The 22,641-nt window shown below is 36.9% G+C and overlaps 1 long non-coding RNA gene across 1 annotated transcript; it reads left to right on the top strand.

The window, feature by feature from the left end:
- The first annotated feature begins 389 nt into the window (after nt 1-389).
- Nucleotides 390-14,079, top strand: LOC118500455. Its single transcript, XR_004903013.1, has 3 exons — nt 390-432; nt 1,060-1,062; nt 13,944-14,079. It is a non-coding gene; the product is annotated as an uncharacterized LOC118500455 (long non-coding RNA).
- The last annotated feature ends 8,562 nt before the right edge of the window (nt 14,080-22,641 follow it).

The raw sequence follows: 22,641 nt of genomic DNA, 5'->3' as shown, positions 1-22,641 counted from the left end.
TTAAGTACCTTTCAATAATAACCTTAAATGTAAATGGATTAAGTACTACAATCAAAAGACACAGAATAGATGAATGGATAAGAAAGTATGACACAGACATATGCTGCATACAAGAGACCCACCTCAGAACAAAAGACCTCACAAACTGAAAGTGAAGGGTAGGAAAAAATATTACAAGCAAAGAGCAGAAAAAAAAAAAGCTAGGGTAGCAATACTAATATCAGACAAAATACACTTAAAAAAAGGGGCCATAAAAAAAGATCCAGAAGGTCACTTCATAATACTCAGGGAAGAGTCCATCAAAAAAACATAAACTTTATAAATATACATGCACACAACATAGGAGTACTCAAATATATAAAGAAAATCTCAAAGGACTTCAAGAAAGTTATAGACAGCAACACAATTATAGTAGGGGACTTTAACACCCCAGTCAAAAAATGGAAAGATCTTCAAAACAAAACATTGACAAAGACATTGTGGCATTGAACAATGTCCTAGATCAAATGGACTTAACTGATTTATAGAGAGCCTTTCATCCAAAGAAGCAAAATACACATTCTTTTCAAATCACATGGAGCATTTTCAAAGATAGGACACAAAACAAGCCTCAACAAATTTAATTAACTTGAAATCATATCAAGCATTTCATCTGATCAAAAGATACTAAAACTAGACACCAATTTCAAGGAAAAAACTCAGAAACACTCAAATAATGAAGATTGAATATCATGCTATTAAACAATGATTGGTTTGAGATTGAGGTCAAGGAAGAAATGAAAAAGTATCTGGAAATAAATGAAAATGAACTCACAACAATCCAAAACTTATGGGACACAGTGAAGGCAGTCCTGAGAGGCAAGTTCATAGTGATACAGGTCTACGTAAAAAACATAGAAACATTTCAAATAAACTACCTAACACAGCACCTACAAGAACTTGAGAAACAACAACAAATACAGGCCAGACAAGTAGAAGGAAGGAAATAACCAAGATCAGAGTATAATTAAATGACATAGAGACTAAAAGAACAACTCTAAGGATCAATAAATCCAGGAGCTGGTTCTTTGAAAAAAACAAAACAAACAAAACAAAACCAAACCAATAGGGCTTTAAGCAGACTCCTCAAGAAGAGAAAGGACCCAAATAAACATAATCAGAAATGAAAGAGGAGAGATTACAACTGATACCACAGAAATACAAATTATTATAAGAAATTACTATGAAGAACTATATGCCAAAAAATTAAAAAACCTGGGTGAAATGGACAAATATCTAGAGAAATATAATCTTCCAAAACTGAATGAAGAAGAAGCAGAAAGCCTGAACAGACCAATGACAGAGAACAAAATTGAAGTAGTAATAAAAAATTTCCTGGCACAAAAGCCCTGGAGCAGATGGTTTCACAGGAGAATTCTACAAAGCATTTAAAGAAGTGCTAACCCCTATCCTTCATAGACTATTCCCAAAAGTCCAAGATTACAGAAGACTCCCAACTCTTTATGAAGCTAGGATCACCCTAATTGCAAAACCAAATAAAGACATAACAAAGAAAGAAAACTTCAGACCAATATCACTGATGAACATAGATGCTAAAATCCTCAACACAATATTGGCAAACCACATTCATCAATACATTAAAAAAATCATACACCATGACCAAGTGGGATTCATCCCACGGATGCAAGGATGGTACAATATTTGCAAATCAGTAAATGTAATACATCACATAAACAAAAGCAAATACAAAAATCACATGATCATATCAATAGATGTGGAAAAAGCATTTGATAAGGTACAGCACCCATTTATGATAAAAACACTCAGCAAGGTGGGACTAGAGGGAGCATTCCTCAAAATAATAAAAACCATATATGAGAGACCTACAGCTAACATCATACTCAATGGGCAAAAATTAAAAACTTTCCCACTAAGATCAGGAACAAGACAAGGTTGTCCACATTCACCACTTCTATTCGACATAGTATTGGAAGTCCTAGCCAAAGACATTAGACAACAAAAAGAAATAAAAGGCATCCAAGTTGTAAAAGAGGAAACAAATTGTCACTTTGCAGGTGACATGATAGTGTACTAGAAATTTCTATGAACTGCACCAAAAAAAAACTGCTCAACCTAATAAATGAATTTTGCAAAATAGTGGGTTACCAAATCAATATTCAAATCGAAGGCATTTTTGTATACCAGCAATGAAATATCACAAATAGAAATCAGAAAAAAAATCCCATTTGATATAGCAAAAAGAAAAATAAAATACCTAGGAATAAACCTAAACATGGAGGTGAAAGACCTGTACTCAGAAAACCACATAACACTGAAGAAAGAAATTAATGAAGACACAAACAAATGGAACTATCTACTGTGTTCATGGATTGAAAAAGTTAACATCATCAAAATGTCCATACTACCCAAAGCAATTTATAGATTCAATGCAATATATATTAAAGTACCGATGGCATATTTCACAGATATACAACAAACACTTCAAAAATTTATATGGAACCATAAATGACCCCAAATAGCTGTAGGAATTCTGAAAAAGAAGAGCAAAGTACGAAGGATCACAATATCTGATACCAAACTGTATTATAAGGCCACTATAATCAAAATAGCCTGGTACTGGCATAAGAACAGTACATTGGCATGGACCAATGAAACAGAATAGAGAGTCCAGAAATAAACCCAAGTCTCTATGGTCAATTATTATTTGACAAAGGGGTAGCAGCATAAAATGGAGCAAAAATAGCCTCTTCAACAAATGATGTGGGGAGAGTTGTATGGCTACATGCAAAAAAACCAAAAAAGACTTGGCTACCAACTTACATCATACACAAAAATAAATTCAAGGTGGATAAAAATACAAGTTGTGACACCATAAAAGTCCTTCAGAAGAACATAGGCAGGAAAATCTCAGATATACCATGCAGCAATATGTTTACTGATATGTCCCCTAGAGCAAGGGACATAAAGGAAAAAGTAAACAAATGGGATCTCATCCCCCTCCCTAAAAAAGCTTCTGCACAGCTAAAGAAAATAGCATTAAGATGAAAAGAGAACCAGCCATGTGGGAAAACATATTTGCAAGTGATACCACAGACAAGGATTTGATCTCCAAAATATATAAAGAACTCACACAACTACACTCTAGGAAAACAAACAATCTGATTAAAAAATGGGCAAAGGACCTGAACAGACACTTCTCCAAGAAAGAATACAAAGGGACCACAGACATTTGAAAAGATGCTCAGGATGACTAGCCATCAGAGAAATGCAAATTGAAACCACAATGATATACCACTTCACACCAGTGAGAATGGCCATCATAAGCAAATCAACAAACAACTGTTGGAGAGAATATGGAGAAAAGCGAACCCTAGTGCACTGTTGGTGGGATTGAAGACTAGTGAAGCCACTGTGGAAAACAATATGGAATTTCCTTAGAAAACTAAAAATAGAGCCACCTTTGACCCAGCAATTCCACTGCTAGGATTATATCCCAAGATCCTTGAAACACCAATTCAAAAGAACCTATGCAGTTCTCCCAACTCCATTTGTTGAAGAGGCTATTTTTGCTCCATTTTATGTTGCTGCCCCCTTTGTCAAATATTAATTGACCATAGAGAGTTGGGTTTATTTCTGGACTCTCTATTCTGTTCCATTGGTCCATGTGCCTGTTTTTATGCCAGTACCAGGCTGTTTTGATTACAGTGGATTTGATTACTGGATTACAAGTAATCCAGTTTGGTATCAGATATTGTGATCCCCCCTACTTTGCTCTTCTTTTTCAGAATTGCTGCAGCTATTTGGGGTCATTTATGGTTCCATATAAATTTTTGAAGTGCTTGTTCTGTATCTGTGTCATTGCTATTTTAATAGGGATTGCATTGAATCTGTAAATTGCTTTGGGTAGTATGGACATTTTGATGATGTTAATTCTTCCAATCCATGAACACAGTATATGTTTCCATTTGTTTGTGTCTTCCTTGATTTCTTTCCTCAGTGTTATGTAGTTTTCTGAATACAGGTCTTTTACCTCTTTGGTTAGGTTTATTCCTAGGTATTTTATTTTTCTTGTTGCTACATTGAAAGGGATTTTTTTCTTGGTTTCTGATTCTGTTGTTTCATTGCTGGTATAAAAAATGCCTTTGATTTCTGGATATTGACTTTGTATCCCTCTGTTTTGCCAAATTAATTTATTAGCTTGAGTAGTTTTTTTGGCCGAGTCTATAGGATTTTCTATGTACACTATCATGTCATCTGCAAATAGTGACAGTTTTGTTTCCTCCTTTACTATTTGGATACCTTTTATATCCTTTTCTTATCTGATCACTGTGGCTAAAACTTCCAATACTATATTGAATAGAAGTGGTGAATGTAGACAACCTTGTCTTGTTCCTGATCTTAGTGGGAAAGGTTTTAGTTTTTGCCCATTGAGTATGATGTTGGCTGTAGGTCTCTCATATATGGCCTTTATTATGTTGAGGAGTACTCCCTCTGTTCCCACTTTACTGAGTGTTTTCTTTTTTTATCATAAATGGGTGCTGTACCTTATCAAATGCTTTTTCCACATCTATTGATATGATCATGTGATTTTTGTATTTGCTTTTGTTTATGTGATGTATTACATTTACTGATTTGCAAATATTGAACCATCCTTGCATCCCTGGAATGAATCCCACTTGGTTATGGTGTATGATCTTTTTAATGTACTGTTGGATGGGGTTTGCCAATATTTTGTTGAGGATTTTAGTGTCTATGTTCATCAGTGATATTGGTCTGAAGTTTTCTTTCTTTGTTGTGTCTTTATCTGGTTTTGGGATTAGGATGATGCTGGCTTCAATGTTCATAGCAGCACAATTCACAATAACTAAGTACTGGAAGCAACCAAGGTGCCCATCAGTAAATGAATGGATCAAAAATCTATGATACATTTACACAATGGAATTCTATGCATCAGAAAGAAAGAAGAAGCTCCTACCTTTTGAGACAGCATAGGTGGGACTGGAAAGCCTTATGCTAAGTGAAATAAGCCAGGAAGTGAAAGACAAATACCATATGATCTCACCTTTAACAGGAACTTAAACAAAAAAACAAACAAACAAATAAGATATAACCAAAGACACTGAAATAGAGAACAGGCCTGCAGTGACCAGAGGGGAGAGGGGAGGGAATTTTGGGAGAATTTCAGGGGAAAAGAGAAAGGGTTTACAGGAACAAGTATAAAGGACACATCGCCAAAAACTGGGAGGGGGGTGTAGAAATGGGAGGGAGGTGGGGAGGGATAGGTGGTTGGGCTGGGATTAAAGTAAAAGACAGAAAACTATACTTGAACAACAATTAAAATAAAATGAAAAAAGAACCTATGTACCCCAGTGTTCACAGCAGCACAATTTCCAATATCCAAGTGCTGGAAGCAACCTAAGTACCCATCAGAAATGAATGGATCAAAAAAACATGGTACATTTACACAATGGAATACTATGCAGCAGAAAGAAGGAAGGAGCTCCTACCCTTTGAGACAGCATGGATAGAACTGGAGAGTATTATGCTTAGTGAAATAAGCCAGGTAGTGAAGGACAAACACCATATGATATACCTTTTGAGTGGAACCTAGTCAACAAAACAAACAAGTAAGCAAGATATAACCAGGAACATTGACATTAAGAACAAACAGACAGTAACCAGAGGGGAGATGGACGGGGATAATGGGGGTTGGGGAATTGTGAAGGGTCTTCAGGAAAAAACTACAAAGGGCACAAGGACAAAACCAAGGGGGTTGTGGAATCAGGGGAAGAACATGGAGATGGCTTGGGTGGGGAAAGTGTGGGGGTCAAAGGCAGAAAACTGTGCTTGAATAACATTATTTTTTTAAAAGGGGAAAAAAAGAAAACCAGGCCAACATGAAAAAGAGAAATACAATCATTCATACTGTCATCCAAAGGCCAGATCCTTTAGACAAATATTCCTGTTTACTAAAAATAATTACTTTTTACCATTAAGTGACTACAGTTTCATGAAAAGAAAACTTCCAGTGGGAGTAGGGCCAGAGGGCCAGACCACTGGATATTATTTGACACACCCTCCATTTTCTACATCAGATCTATTAAACTGGAAAAAGTCTGAAAGCACCAGGATGCAGCCTTTTAGAATGGATGAAAGAGTACACCCAGGCTTTTGAGTCCCTGAAGGTGCACAAGGCTTCTGCATCAGCGTAGGGGTTCCAAACCTACTAAAGCCCTTTCAATTATAAGTTCATGAAAGGCAGGGCATTGCCCTAGAAGTCCTCACCCATTTGCTTAGTGACATTTCACAACCCATTGCATACTTATCAAGGAAACTAAATCATACTGTCCAGGGGTGGCCACCCTGCATGAGAGTTGTGACAGCCACCTGCAAGCTTTTCAAGAATCTGGAAAGTTTTCTTTGGGACAGTCTATCACCATTTATGCAACCCACCTAGTGCTGGAGCTGTGGGAGCAAAGGGGAAATTTGTGGCTGACTGCTAGAAGAATGGGAAGGTAATAAGCAATTCTTGTCAACAATCCCAACATCTCCCTCAAAACTATAAGTTAAATCCTGCCTCTCTTCTCCCAGAGTCTGACTTGGCTGCACTAATACATGACTGTGCTGAGATAATTGATGGAATTTACTCAAACAGAATTGATTTGCAAGATCATGTTCTAGAAAAGGCAGAGTGGACTCTAAATGTAGATGGAAGCAGTTATATGGACAAAGGAGATAGAAAGGCTGGGTATATAGCTGTGACTCTTGAAGGAATAATAGAGGCCAAGGTCTTGCATCTGGGAACATCTGCTAAGAAAGGTAAACTGACTGCATTGACAAGTGAACTGAAATTGTCTCAAGAAAAGAAAATGAATGTATATAATGACCCAAGGTAAGCTTTCTTAATTTTGCATGCACATGGTTCCATCTGGAAGGAAAGGGGACTATTAACCTCCAATAAAAAAGAGATTAAGTGCCTTGACTGGTGGAGCTCAGTGGATTGAGTGTGGCCCTGCCAACCAAAGCACTGCCGGTTCGATTCCCAGTCAGGGCACATGCCTAGGTTGCAGGCCAGGTTCCCAAAAGGGAGTGCAACCATGCATTGGTGTTTCTCTCCCTCTTTCTCCTTCCCTTCTCCTCTCTCTAAAAATAAATAAGTAAAATATTTTTAAAAAGATTAAGCATACAACAGCAAATTTAAAATTATTAGAAGCTGTTCAGGTACCTTTACAGTTGGTAGTTGGCCCCATTGCTGGGGGCATCAAAAAGAGGACACTGAAGTAGCTAGAGTAAACAATCTGGCTGATCGGGCAGTGGAAGAGGTTGCTAAAGGCACATTAATTATGCCTTTGGTACCTGTTCTAGACTTGTCACAATTTGAACTTGAATATTCAACCACAGATTTAGAAAAAGCTAAGAGTTGGGGTTTTGATGAAGAAGGTCCTGATGGTAGATAGAGAAAGAATAAGGAAGGAGTTATAATATACTGCATCCTGAACACTTAGTGGAGCCAGTTATGAAGCATTTGCATGAGGCTACTCACTATGGAAAGGGCTCATTTACCACCTATATTAAACCATGTCTCACAGGTCCCGTAGTTTAAAAAACCATGTGAAAAGTAATTGTAAGATACATTGTGTGCTAGAAAAAACAGCCCTAAGATAGATCCCCATCAAAAGAAAGAAGGAAATCAATAGCAAGGACAATGCCCATTTGAGGACTGGCAAATAGACTACACAGATGCCAAGGGTCCAAGAGTGGAAATATTTGTTAACACCTTTTCAAAATGGGTAGAAGCCTAACCTACTAGAACTGAGACATCCTCAGATGTAGTAAAAGACTTACTGAAAGAAGTAATTTGTCACTTTGGCCTACCCTGCAGCATCCAGAGAGACAATTGTTTTCTGAAATTACACAAAAGGTTAGTAAATTTTTAGGAATCAAGCGGAGACTCCATGCACTATGGAGACCTCAGGCTTCTGGAAAGGGAGAGAAAATTAATCACACCTTGAAAATGTAGCCAAATTGTGTCAAAAAATCCATCTCCATTGGCATCAAGCTTTACCTATTGCCCTGCTCAGGATAAGGGTGGCTTCTCAAAGTGGTACTGAATTAAGTCCTTATGAAATTGTGTATGAGCAACTATTTCAGGCTGTGACTGGAGTGGAAAATATGTATATAGATCAAGAAGTGAAGGTAAAGATGTATAATATTTAAGTCATAGTTTAGCTGTAATTATGACCTTGCTTGTATTAGACCTCTCCCCTACAGGTTTGCTACATTCCTTTGAGCCTGGAGATAAGGTGCTCTGCAAGATTTGGAAGACAGCATCTCCAGAAGGCCAACTAGAAGAAAAGTGGACTAGGCCTTGGGAGGTAATCCTCACCACCCCCTCCATGGTGAAGTTGGCAGAAATAAACCTTTGGATTCAACACACCAAAGTAAAGAAAGCACCAGAAGAACAATGGACCACTGAACCACAAGAACACCTGAAAGTCATTTTTCAAAAACAATGAATTATATTCTTTTCATTACTTTTAGTTTGGCTCAATGTTATGGAAAATTAATTGCTTTAAAATGAGATAAAATATTTGGGTATATTTAGCAAAACATGTTCTAAACATCTCTAACTTTTGTCTTGCAGAAGGAACTTATATTGAACAAACTTTCACTTCATGTCATATAAGTGTTTGTAATCCCCTGGAAAGCCTTTAAAATTATACTTTGTTTAAACATATCAATAAGAAAATTACTTACTCTGATATTTATAATTGGGGACCTGTGGTAACTATAAAGGACAGGGAAATATTTTACTTAAAAATCACTAATGTAGCCCCACCTAGAGAGTGTGAAACTTTTGTCAGCTGTACTAAAAACAGTTTTGTGTTTTCAGCAGATGTGAAGATGAATTGCACCACCACTGAGGTATCTTATGCCTTTGGTCATGTGAAATTGCCTGTAGGATGGTTTTTAATATGTGTAAGGATTGTTTATTCCTATTTTCCAGCAAACTGTTCTGGGGGACCATGCTCTCTGGGAAACTGGTGGTGTATATGCCTCAGAGGCCCCATACCACCTGGGCCCAGTGGGAACTCTTCTTTATACCTGATTGTAACAGATTTGTAACTCTTTAGCTTTGCTGAGTATTTATCTTTTCCTATATTAGTAATGCCAGCCATAGTAACTTCTTGAATGTAGAAATAAGTAGATTAGTGTGTGTAGCAAAAGCTTTGAATGCCACCTCAGAAGCCATTATTGCCATTAGTCAAGAACTAGGACAAGTTAGAGAAGCAGTATTAGAGAATCATGAAGCTATAGACTACCTCCTTTTAAGATATGATCATGGATGTGAAGAATTTAAAGGACTCTGATATTTCAACCTGACTGATAATTCACAGCTCATAGAATATCAAGTAAAGCAAGTAAATGAAGTAGTACCCAATACAAAACAAAGAGGATCCTTTGGTATTAATTTGTCTAAACTAACCTCCTGGCTGCCTAGTATTACTGGTCTTCAAGAAGCATTTGTTGTTTTTATTCATATTTTTTGGTATCATAGCTTGTTGTTGCATACAATAACCCCCTTATGAGGATCTGCAATTAAGTGTATTACTAAACCCTCTACCAGACTGTCTAATGCTAAGATACATGCTCAACAGCAAAATGATTACTTCCATATGAAACTGATCTCATAGAAATAAAATACTTTAAATTCACAGAAGGGGAATGATGGGGTTAGTTTTAGGTAAGAGTTAATAAGCCTAGTAGTTAATGCAAGAAAAAATGTTTTGTTTCAGGAACTGAAGATACTGCCCACCATGACTCCAGGATATCACAAGCAATTCAATCTCTTCTCCAGAAGAGACCATAAGAAATCAGGATGGTATCTGAGCTGTTGTGTTCCAGGATGGACATCTACCACACAGGACACAGATAATTATCCATGTCACAGGACACAAGATCCAGATAGAAAATCACTGGTCAGTGGATGAAAGAAAGTTTGGGAAATTGCCATACTGCAGTTTTATCTGATTAACCTCTTTCCTGAATTCAAAATATCTTACCTACCCTTTCCCCCCCTTAAATTCCAAATCCCTTATCTACATTTTTTCCTCCTTATAATAAAAGGCTGGCTTGAGTTTATAACCATTCACATACAGAAGAAACAGCTTCAACATAACAAGACCAGTAGGCAGTACAGATGAGGTGTGAAAGGGCTGGCTGGGCCCCATGGGTGGCACCTGAAGTGCTGGAGGGATATCTCAGTAGCTGGGAGGATCACCCTGAGAAGTGTGGGGCCTAAACCCCAAGTTGGACTCTCCAGCCTACAATACCAGAGCCCAAAAAGTACACAGATAATATCCAGCTGCAAAAAGCAACAGGGTTTTTCTCTGCCAGAGATGGAAAGTGGAAGATACAGAGGGGTGTTGAAAGGGTCAATAGATAAATTTTTCATATACAGCTCAACAGAGAAGACTAGAGACGCTTGAGAGACTGGGGATGGTAGCTTTGTAGAGAGAACTGAGAGAGCAGTTGCTGGATCCTGATGCTCAGTCATCCCCTATACTGAAGGAACAATCATGCTCAGGCAGACCACTCCCCTCTGGGTGGCATCAGCCTGAGGGGAAGCAATAGTCCCCCCACCCCAGAGATACTCTGTCCCAACTGTGGTGCTTAAGCCTGACTGATGAGTACAGAGTGACTACATTAACAATTGAAGAAGTCAGCCTCAGACAGTAGATCTCTGGTAGTCTCAGACAGGCTGCCTAATGCCAAAATGGGACACCATCACCATAGGCTGGTCCAGAAAGTAAAAACAGTGGTAAATACTAGATGCTACTGAGATGAAATCCACTGTGGTCTTCTTCATGATTTCTGATATTTTCTTTCCTACATAGCTTTTTTAACATTCATTTCTTGTCCTTCAAGTTTGTGCATACTAAATAACTAGATTTTATATTATAGTTTATTTCAATTTTCATATTTTGTTCCTCCCTTCTCTTACCCCATTTCATCTTTCTTCCCTCATTGTTTTCATTTTAAATTTTGATTCTTCTCTTCCTACAACTCGTTTCCATTATGCACTCTTACTATTTCTCCCTCATCCAGCCTCTCAAAACCAATTTTCTTGTCAATGCTCATCTCACATTCTTTTCCCTGCTCTTAAAATACCCACATTCACACTTTACCTTTAGCAATCTTTGCTCATTGGTTGTGGATAGTGTAGTTATGATTGAATTTTATTCAACTTTATCTCTAGATTTTCACTATTCTTGTACTTCAAATCACAAATTTTATCATTCACCTCTCCCATTCCATTCTCCCACTTATTTTTGTCTGCCTTACCCTATTTTTTATTTTTCTTTCATCCTGTCCTTTCTTTTTTTAATCTCAAATTTTAATTTTTCCTGTCTTAGCCTAGTTTTTGTTCCTCACTCTCAGTATTTCCTCTTCCTCTATTATCTCAAAATCACTTTCCTTTCCTCTAGACATCTCATAAGCGTTTTTCTTTTTTTATTTCTCTTTATTCCCATCCCACCTATATTAATCTTAACTTATTTGTTGTTTATAGTACTGTGGTATATCTTTTTCTCTAACCTGGTTCCTATTTTTTAATTATTTATGTACTTTCTTTTTCCTTTCTTTCTCTCACTTTATTATTTTTATTTTCTGTTTAAACCTAGTACTATATTCTTCCCTTCTCTTACTCCATTCTTCCTTTTCAGTCCCTTTTATATTTATGATGTAAATTTTACTTTCTCTCTTTACATTGCTCAGAATCCCTGTTCTTATTAGTGCTCCTACTTCTACCCTCTACAAATCATTTTTCTTTCAATTAGTCATTTCATCTCTGCTTTTCTTTAGAGTAGTCTAAATTTCTTCACAGCCTTATTAATACTGGTTCATTTGCTGTTGATAGTGGGATTGTGGGTTGGAGCTATTTTTGTGGGTATGGGTTTGTTTCCTGGGCTGTGTGATTTTGTTCTTCAAGCACCTGAATAACAGCACATAAGATGTGGTGGGCGGAGTGACCCTTGGTCAGCCACCTAGAGGGACAGGCCCATCAAAGAATGGCCCGACAACAATCAAAACCCAATTACATCCAGAAAGCCAACAAAAACAGCATAAAGGGAATCCAAAGAGTATTAAGTTTAGAAGATCAAGGACACTGCACCACTGATTCACATAGGTATCCTACCATACAAGTTTACAAGTTTACACCACAAAGACATGGAGTCAAAGGAGATCAATTTTGAGAAGCAGAAACAAATAAGAAGAGTCTCCCCTATAATGGCAGACAACGAAACAACTCCCAAATTAAAGGAAAGGAGTAATCTCCAGAAAGAGTGCTAAATAACATAGAGGTAAGTCAACCGTCAGATATCAAGTTCAAAACAATGGTTATAAAAAAGTTCAATGAGCTCACAGAGAATTACGCAGAAATACAAAGAACCTTCAGGGAATTTACTGCAAACTACATAGGCATGAAAAAGATAGAAACTATCAATAAGAGCCAAGAGGAAATGAAGAATACAATTTCTGAACTGGAGAAGACAGTAGAAGGAATGAAAAGCAGGCTAGATAAAGCAGAGGATTGAATCAGTGAGCTGAAGGACAAGGTAGGAAAAATTTCCAGAAAGAGCAACAAAAGTAAAATAATGCAAAAAGAAAAAGATGTTAAGGAAGCTGTAGGACAAGATGAGATATAATAATATCCACATAATAGGGATACCAGAAGGACAGGAAGAGGAGCAAGGGATAGAAAACCTATTTGAAAAAGTAATGATGGAGCCCTGGCTGGCGTAGCTCAGTGGATTGAGCGCGGGCTGGGAACCAAAGTGTCTCAGGTTCAATTCCCAGCCGGGGTACATTCCTGGGTTGCAAGTGATAACCCCCAGCAACCGCACATTGATGTTTCTCTTTCTCTCTCTCTCTCTCCCTCCCTCCCTTCCCTCTCTAAAAATAAATAAATAAAATCTTAAAAAAAATGTAATGATGGAAAACTTCCCTAATTAGGTGAGAGAAAATGTCAAACAAATACAGCAGGCAGTCAGGGTCCCAGTCAAGACGAACACAAACAGGCCTACTCCAGGACACAGCATAATTTAAATGGCAAAATTCAAAGATGCAAAAAGCATCTTAAAGGCAGCAAGGGAGAAACAGACAGTAAGTAACATAAAAGGGAGCTCCAAAAATACTTGCAGCAGATTTCTCAACAGAAACATTACAAGCCAAAAGGAAATGGCAAGAGATATTCTAAGTAATGAAAAGCAAAGGTCTGTAACTTCTACCCACTACTCTACCCAGTGACATTCTCAGTTAAAATGTAAGGCAAAAGAAGGAGTTTTTCAGACAAAAGAAGTCTAAAAGAGTATACCTCCACCAAACCAGCATTGCAAGATACGATAAAGGGACTGCTTCAAGAAAATGAAGATAAAGAGTGAAAGAGAGGAACACAGGTACAAAGAGGAGATATGACATGAATAAGCACCTAACGATAATATCATTAAATGAAAATGCATTAAATGCTTTAATCAAATGACACAGGGTAGCTGAATGGATAAGAAAACATGACCCACTCATATGCTGCCTACAAGACCCACATCAGAACAAAAGGTCTACACAGACTTAAAACACAGAGTTGGAAAAAAATATTTCAAGCAAACAGACAGGAAAAAAAAAGACAGGGCTGCAGTATTTATACAAGACAAAATGGATTTCAATACAAAGGCCATAAAAAAGACACAGAAAAACACTTCATAATATTCTACCGTAGAACCCATCAAAAAGATATAAACATTGTAAACATATATGTAACCAACATAGGAGCACCCAATATATAAGGAAATCTTAGAGGACTTCAAGAAAGATATTAACAAAAATATCTTTTTGTCATGGTAGGGAATTTTAACACCCCATAGTCAATAATGGATAGATCTTCCAAACAAAAAGTCAACAAGGATATTTTGGCATTGAATGACGCACTACAAAAAATGGACTTAAGTGATATATATAGAACATTTCACTCCAAAGAGACAAAATACACATTATTTTCAAATGCACATGGAACATTTTCAAATAGAGACCACAGGACAGGACACAAAACAAGCCTCCACAAATTCAAGAAAATTGAAATCATATCAAGCATTTTCTCAGAACACAATGGCTTGGAACTAGAAACCAACCTTAAGAAAAAAAATACTAAAAAATAGTCAAATTCATGGAGACTGAATAGCATGTTATTACACAATGAATGAGTTAACAATGAGATCGAGGAAGAAATCAAAAAAGTTTCTGGAAACAAATGAAAATGAACAGACAGCAATCCAAAACCTATGAGACAAGTGAAGGCATTCCTAGAAGGGAAGTTCACATCAATACAGGCTTAACTAAAAAACAGAAACATTTCAAATAAACACCTAACCCTATATCTATAAGCACTGGAGGAAAACAACAAACAGAGACAAAAGTGAGTAGAAGGGCAGAAATAATCAAGATCAGAGAAGAATTAATTGCCATAGAGACTAAAAGAAATATTCAAAGGATCAGTAAATCCTGGAGATGGTTTTTGGAAAAGATAAACAAAATCAACAAGCCTTTAACCAGACTCATCAAGAATAAGAGACTGAGGACCCAAGTAAATAAAATCAGAAAAAAAGGACAAATTACAAGCAATACCACAGAAATACAAAGGATAGTAAGACATTGCTATCAATAACACTATGTCAAGAAATTTGAAAAACTAGGAAAAATGGACAAATTTGTAGAAACATATAATTTTGCAAAACTGAGTGAAGAAATAGCAGAAAGTCTGAATAGATTGAAAACAGCTACTAAAATTGAGGCAGTAATTAAAAAAAAAAAACTCCTGGCATCCAAAAGCCCTGGATTGGATAGTTTCACAAGATAAATTAAAAAAAAAAAACATTTAAAGAAGAGCTAACCCCTATCCTTCTAAAACTATTCCAAAAAATTCAAGATGAGGAAAGACTTCCAAATTCTTTTTATGAGCCCAGCATCATCCTAATTCTACAACCAGGTAGACATAACAAAGAAAGAAAACTACAGGCCAATATTGCTGATGAACATAGACACTAAAGTCCTCAACAAAATATTGGCAAACCACATCCAGCAACACATTGAAAAGATCATACACCCTCATCAAGTGGGATTCATCCCAGGGATGCAAGGGTGGTAAAATATCTACAAATCAATAAATGTAATACATCAATAAACAAAAGGAAAGACAACAAACACATGATTGTATTGACACTGAAAAAGCATTTGATAATATGCAGCACCCATTTACGATAAAAACAGTAAAGTGAGAGTGTATGGAGCATACCTTAACATAACAAAAGCCATATATGAGAAACCTGCAGCCAATGTCATACTCAATGGGCAAAAACTAAAAGCTTTCCCCTTAAGATCAGGAAGAAGACAAGGGTGTACATTTTCACCACTTCTCTTTAACATACTATTAGAAGTTCTAGTCACAGTGATCAGAGAAGAAAAAGAAATAAAAGGCATCTGAATTGGAAAGGAGGAAGTAAAACTGTCATTTTTTGCAGATGACGTGACAGTGTACATAGAAAACCCTATAGACTCCACCAAAAAGCTACTCAACCTAATAAGTGAATTTGGCAAAGCAGAGGGATAAAAAGTCAGTATTCAGAAATCAAAGGCATTTTTTTGTACACCAGCAATGAAATATCAGAAATAGCAATTAGTGAAAAATCACATCGCTATATCAACAAGAACAATAAAGTACCTAGGAATAAATCTAGCCAAGGAGGTAAAAAAAATCTACACTTAGAAAACTACAAAACTCTAAAGAAAGAAATCAAGGAAGACACAAATAAATGGAAGCATATACCATATTCATGGATTGGAAGAACTATCATCATTAAAATGTTCATACTGCCCAAGGCAATTTACAGATTAAATGCAATCCCTATTAAAATGCCACTGGCATACTCACAGATTTAGAACAAATATTTCAAAATTTTATATGGAACCAAAAATAACTCCAAATAGCTCCACCAATTTCAAGAAAAAAAGAACACAGTAGAAGGGATCACAATACATGATATCAAACTATATTACAAGGCAACTGTAATCAAAACAGTCTGGTATTAGCATAAGAACAGGCATACAAATCAATGGAACAGAATAGAGAGCCCAGAAATAAACCCATGACAATATGGTCAGTTAATGTTGGACAAAGGGGTCAGGAACATAAAATGGAGCAAGAATAACCTCTTCAGCAAATAGTGTTGGGATATTTGGAGAGGTACATACAAAAAAAATGAAATTAAATCACCAATTTACAACATCCACCAAATTAAACTAAAGGTGAATAAAATACTTAAATATAAGTTGTGACACCATAAACTTGCTAGAGGAAAAAAGAGACAGGAAAATTTCAGATATACCATGTAGCAATATTTTCACCAATATATCCCCTAGAGCAAGAGATATAAAGGAAAAAATAAACAAATGAGACTACATCAATTTAAAAAGCTTCTACACAGCTAAAGAAAACATCAGCAAAATGAAAAGGGAAGCAACCATGTGTGAAAATATATTTGGCACTGTTACCTCAGACAATGGTTTGATCTCCAAAATATATAAAGAACTCACACAACTCCACACCAGGAAGACAAACAATCCAATTAAAAACTGGGCAAAGGACCTGAACAGATACCTCTCCAAGTAGTACATACAGCTGGCTTAGAGACATATGAAAGGATACTCAACATCACTGGCCATCAGAGGCATGCAAATTAAAACCACAATGTGATACCACTTCATACAGATCAGAATGGCTATCATAAGGAAATCAACAAATCACAAGTGCTGGCAAGGATTTGGAGAAAAGAGACCCTACCACACTGTTGGTGGGAATGCAGACTGGTGCAACCACTGTATAAGAGAGTATGGAATTTCCTCAACATAGTGAAAAATGGAACTGCCTTTTGACCTGGTGATTCCATTGCTGGGATTATACCCTACAAATGCTGAAACAACAATTCAAAAGTGCCTGTGCATCCCAGTGTTCATAGCTGCATCTTTATAATAGCCAAGAGCTGGAAATGTTCTAAATGGCTATCAATAAATGAGTGGATCAAAAAACTGTGGTGCATTGATACAATGGAATAGTACACAGAAGAAAGAAAGAAGGAACTCCTACCCATCCTGACAGCATGGATGGAACTAGAGAGTACTATGCTAAGTGAAATAAGCCAGGAGGTGAAAGACAAATACCATATGATCTCACCTTTAGGTGGAACCTAATCAACAAAACATGCCAGCAAACAGAAACAGAGATATGGAAATAAAGAATAATCTGACAATGACCAGAGGGGAGGAGGACAGGGGAAGTGGGGAAAGGTTAAGTTGAGGAACGTGTTTAAAAGAACCATGGTCAAGGACAACTGGGTGGAGGAGGATTGAATGTGGGAGGGGAATGGGTAGGGCAGAGGAAAGCAATGGGGGGAAAATGGGGACAACTGTAACTGAACAACAATAAAGTTCTTTAAAAGCCTGGTTTGAAAGGAAATGTAAGATGGTTTGTTAGGATACATAACCCACTGTCTTCTCAGATCACCAGCCATCTGAATAAAGCGTCCATAAGGATTCCATTTTTGTCTCTGCTTATTGGTTTTGATAGTGATGGGCAGCACAAACACTGACTTCTCCACTTTAATCTTGATTTATTTTTTATTTATAAGCCCTTGTCCCAAGCCTTGTTCTAAGGATCTGTAATTCAAAGCAACACCTTCACTGCAAGAGACACTAAAACTAATGGAGGTCTTCAGTCTCATCACACTTGATTTCTCAGCAGTATTCAGTGTGAGAGGATACCTGGTTTCTAAAAGCATGCACTCTGGGGAAAGACTGCTTGGTTTAAATTCCAGGTCCTATACTTATAAACTATGTGAATTTGGGTATTGGGAACTTTCCTGCCCGGTTTCAGAAGCTGTAATCCCCCATGGCTAAGGCTGAGTGAGAGACCTTGGGACCATAAGCCACTAAGGAGACAAAGCTTATCTCCCTGGCAGGGGCGCCACCTCTGCCCCCTTTACTTCACCCTGCTTGGCCGCAAGCCTGACCAGTTGGCCAATGATGGGTAAGATTCTCATGGGAGGGATAACCTAAGACAGGCATGGTCACCAGGGGGCCCTCAGGGAAGGACTTGGGGGACTATAGCAAAAGGGGGTGGTGGACCCTTGCCCCTTTACATTGACATAGCCTGAGTCCTCATTCTGTCTGAAAGAAATCTCCTAATCTCTTGGCTGCCTTACTTGCCCTGCCTGATGCAAGCCTGAAACAATGCCAGAGGTGGGTGCAGCCCTGTGCTGGAGAGGTCAGGTTCCCCAGGGCAACCAGGCCTAATACCCTTAATTTAAATGATAAGGGTCCACATGAAATGAGTTTGTTTTCCCCAAGTTTTATGGCACCTTATCTATCTGACCCTGACTCTAAATAAGTCCTCATAGTTCTTTGTTTGTTATCTATTGTTTGATCCTTACTGTCTGACAATGACTGATGAGCTTTATGCAGATGTTCTGTATTCCTATGCAAATGAACCCAATAAAAGCCCATTGAGGACCCTGGCCCTTCTCCTTTGAGAGATCAGCCACCTTTCTTCCATAAGCAGATCATGTCTTGGTAGACTTATTCTTATCCATGGTGGCTGGGGCAGGGGGCCCTGCAGGTCGAGCCCCCTGACATTTGGAAAATTTATGTAAGTTATAAAATCCCTAATTTCCTCATTTGGAAAATGTGATAATATCATCAACTTCAAAAGGAGGATGAATTGAGTGAATAGGTGGAAAAGATAATATTTTGTGAAATACACCAAGAATGTTAGCTACTTTATTACTACTGATCAATCCCCAAATTTTCTTCCTTTGATCTTTATGACAATCTTCTCCTGGATATGTATGGGTTCCACTTCAGGTTTTCTTTTCTTCTCATCCCAAACTCTCTTTAGACAAGATGCAGAACTTGATGGGTATAATTCTATCTATATGCAAATCATGAGTGCTCTCTTTCTGTCTCGATGAAGAAGCAAAGAACTAGAAAGTGGTTTCTACCACATAACATTTAACTAGTTGCCTAAGTTTGTATCTGTATATTGAATTTTAAATTTTTGTCCAAATAAAATATCATTTAACAAGTCTTAAAATGTGGATTTTGTAGTAAAAATAATAGCTATATTTTTCTACTCCTACCCTAACTTTTATCCCAGAAACTGTCATGTTTGCTATTTAGGTTATCCTATGTATTGATTCATCAATTTTAGTCACTACATAGTGACTTTCCATTCTGACAAATAAAAATTGAACCATATAAACCTTTCACTTTCACCCTGTCTCATCACTGAGCTATATAACTACCATTAATTACATAATCAGTATTTACATAATTTTGACTTTACAAATATTATTTGTAGAGATATCAAGTGGTATTCTATGATGACATTCTCTCACAATTTTGTTTTATTTTCTTCAATAATTCTTTGTTATTTTCTAGCATTTCTAACTGCCTTTCTTTTTTGAGATTTACTGAGATATATCTGACATATAACATTGTGCAACTTTAAGATATACAATACAATGATTTGATATATATTGTGAAATGATTACCACAATAAGGTTAGTAAACACTTCCATTACCTTATCTAAGTGACTATCTTTCATTGCCTGATCTTAGTGACAGTTTGAATCATTTAGATTCTTAGGAGTAGTAAAAAGAGTCACAATTTTCCTAGATATTGAGTTTTCATAACCATTTATCCTCATGCATTAACCTGGACCAATTGTTCTGTTAGGTAAATTGCAGAGTTGCCATTTTTGCACTTGTTTTAATTTTGTCCAGAGAAGCACAGTCATCAGTCTAGGACTTCCTCTCTCTATCCCCAGTCAGAATATATTTTCCTTCTTTTTCATGACATGCTCCTTCAATTTGTTGGAACTACAATGTCTAGTAATCTCCTTAAAATAATGATGGAATATTCATTTTTTGCATCTGCCTATATCTGAAAATCTTTTTATTATGTTAGTCTTAAGCAAATAGACAACCAGATATATTTCTCCAGGAAAATGGGCTTATTAAGAAACAAGAAAGAATTGCAATTCAGAACATGTGGTCTACTAATGGTGAAAAACACACCAAAGTCCAGAGAAACAAAGGAGAAAAACAAATTTTTATGGACTTGAGCTATTGTAAATAAACAGTGCATTGGAAGAAACTGAAAGTTTGAAGTATAGTGATGTTTTATTGACTGAGTAATAATAGTTTTCATTGATTGGACAAGGAGTAATCTGTTCTTCCCTCTCTTTAGTTAAGGGACTAAAGTATTGGGTTGGCCAAAAAGTTCATTTGTTTGTTTTTTTCCCATAATATGGTTGCAGTAGTGCTAGTGGTCTTTAAATTCATGCAAAACAATTTTGTTAGATTGTATTGTGAAAGATCTCATATCAGCATGCACTTAAAAAAAAAACATCAAAATTGGTAAATTTTTGTGTAACCATTTTAATGAAGATGGAAGAAAATAAGCAACATTTTCAGCATAATATGCTTTACCAGTTCAAGAAAGGTAAAAACATAACTGAAATACAAAAAACAATTTTTGTAGTGTATAGAGAAGGTGCCTAAAAAGGCCCATTATGATCTCCCCATAGAAAGACAAAGAACGGTGCATTCTAGGGCCCTATTTCACTGAGTCCATCAAAACAGGAAGTTAAGAAAGGGTACCACAAGGGGGATTCAGGGCTCCGCACATTCTGGGCTCACACAAGAGCTATAGAATACACCAAGCAGGAGAGATCTGACACTCTTACAAGATTCTCCCCTTGCTTCCATGAAATAGACAGCTATTTACACAGATACCATACATTATTGGAAATAAACTGGCCACAGACTAAGATGGGAGGTACAGAGGGAAGGGGAATGCACCAACAGTGTTCCCAAAACACTGAAAGTACCTCCCAAGTGACACACAGAGACCTCATCCCATCAATCACAACAAAAACTCCCTGTAGAGGAAGGGGAAGGAGATACAGGCAGTGTTGACAAAAGTTGAATGACCCACCCGGGACTAGGAGTTGAGACAAATTAAAGATGGATCCAGAAAGAAGCCATAAGGTGAACACCAACAGCTGAGACAAATTTAACCTTACTCTTCATCATAACTTTCATGCTTTTTTAATTTCTCTTCTTCTCATTTTTTGTTTTTTTGTTTGTTTTTGTCTTTTTTGTTTGCTTTTTTTAAAGATTTTATTTATTTATTTTTAGAGAGGGAGGGAGGGAGGGGGGAAGAGAGAGAGAGAGAGAGAGAGAGAGACATCAATGTGCGGTTGCTGGGGGTTATAGCCTGCAACCCAGGAATGTACCCTGGCTGGGAATCGAACCTGGGACACTTTGGTTCCCAGCCCGGGCTCAATCCACTGAGCTACGCCAGCCAGGGCTGTTTGCTTTTTTGTTAGTTTATTTTCTTCCTCTCATATTACATTTTAACTTTTCTTATTTTACTGCATTTGTATTCCAAATAACTTACTACTCTTAGTCTTTTACTTTTTTTCTTTGTATTCAGAATATATGTGTGAGTGTATGTATTCATATCATTGTTATTCCAAATCCCACATATCATCCCTCCTTAGTCTTAATCCATTTTGCCATCTTCCTGAGCTTTATTACTGTTGTGGTCAACTTTGTTTTCTCTCACACTACGCCATGCTCCTACCCCTTATTTTCACTAATTCTCCTCCATCTAACCTCAATAAAGCATTCCTCTTTCCTAAGACAGCTCACATTCTTATTTTACTCTCATAAGAGTCCTAATTCCTTTCCACTTTTAATAAACAGTGGCTAGTTGGGTGAAATACCATGGTTATTGCTGTATTTCTCCAGTGGAACTCTTATTTGTTCATTGTTTGTTTTTACTTTAAACCTCATATAATATGCTCCCCTTGTCTTATAAAATAGGTCTTTACTCTGCCTCTAATCATTTGCGTGAGGAATTTTATTTCATTTTTCCCCCTCTATCAACCTCAGCTTTACTCTTTACTCTTATTAATTTGATTCCCCCATCCTCTCAAAATAATTTTTCTTCACTGTAGACATCTCATATTGCCTTTTCAGTTTTGTACAATATTATTATTCTTGTTCCAACTTTATTAAACCACCTTCAGCTGCTTTGCTATTGATCTTGTGATTTTTCTGCAATTGTGTTCCCATTGGTTCAATACCTTTTCAGTTTTACTTGAAACTTCAGAGTATACTCTTCCCTTTTCTTAACTCATTGTTCCCAGTGACATTCCATGTTTTACTTACATTTTAAATTTTGTTCTCTTTCTTTGCCTCAGTTCTATCCCTAATGTTATAAATTCTCCTTCCTCTTACTATTCAATAACACTTTCCCTTCTTATAGTCATCTTATATTCTCTTTGTCATATCCTATATTATTGATAACCTCTCTTCACCATTGTTAATATTTGCTTAATTGTGGTAGAGATTGCTGATGTGGTAGAGGGGTTCTTTTTGCTGGTGTGTTTACCTGGAAATACTACTTTGTTAACTAACATCTGTACAACAGCAGACAACACGAGG

Source organism: Phyllostomus discolor, chromosome 5 (assembly GCF_004126475.2).
Source record: "Phyllostomus discolor isolate MPI-MPIP mPhyDis1 chromosome 5, mPhyDis1.pri.v3, whole genome shotgun sequence".
NCBI lineage: Eukaryota > Metazoa > Chordata > Mammalia > Chiroptera > Phyllostomidae > Phyllostomus > Phyllostomus discolor.
Note: the sequence above shows the minus strand (reverse complement) of the source record. Positions and strands in the feature narration are given on the sequence as shown.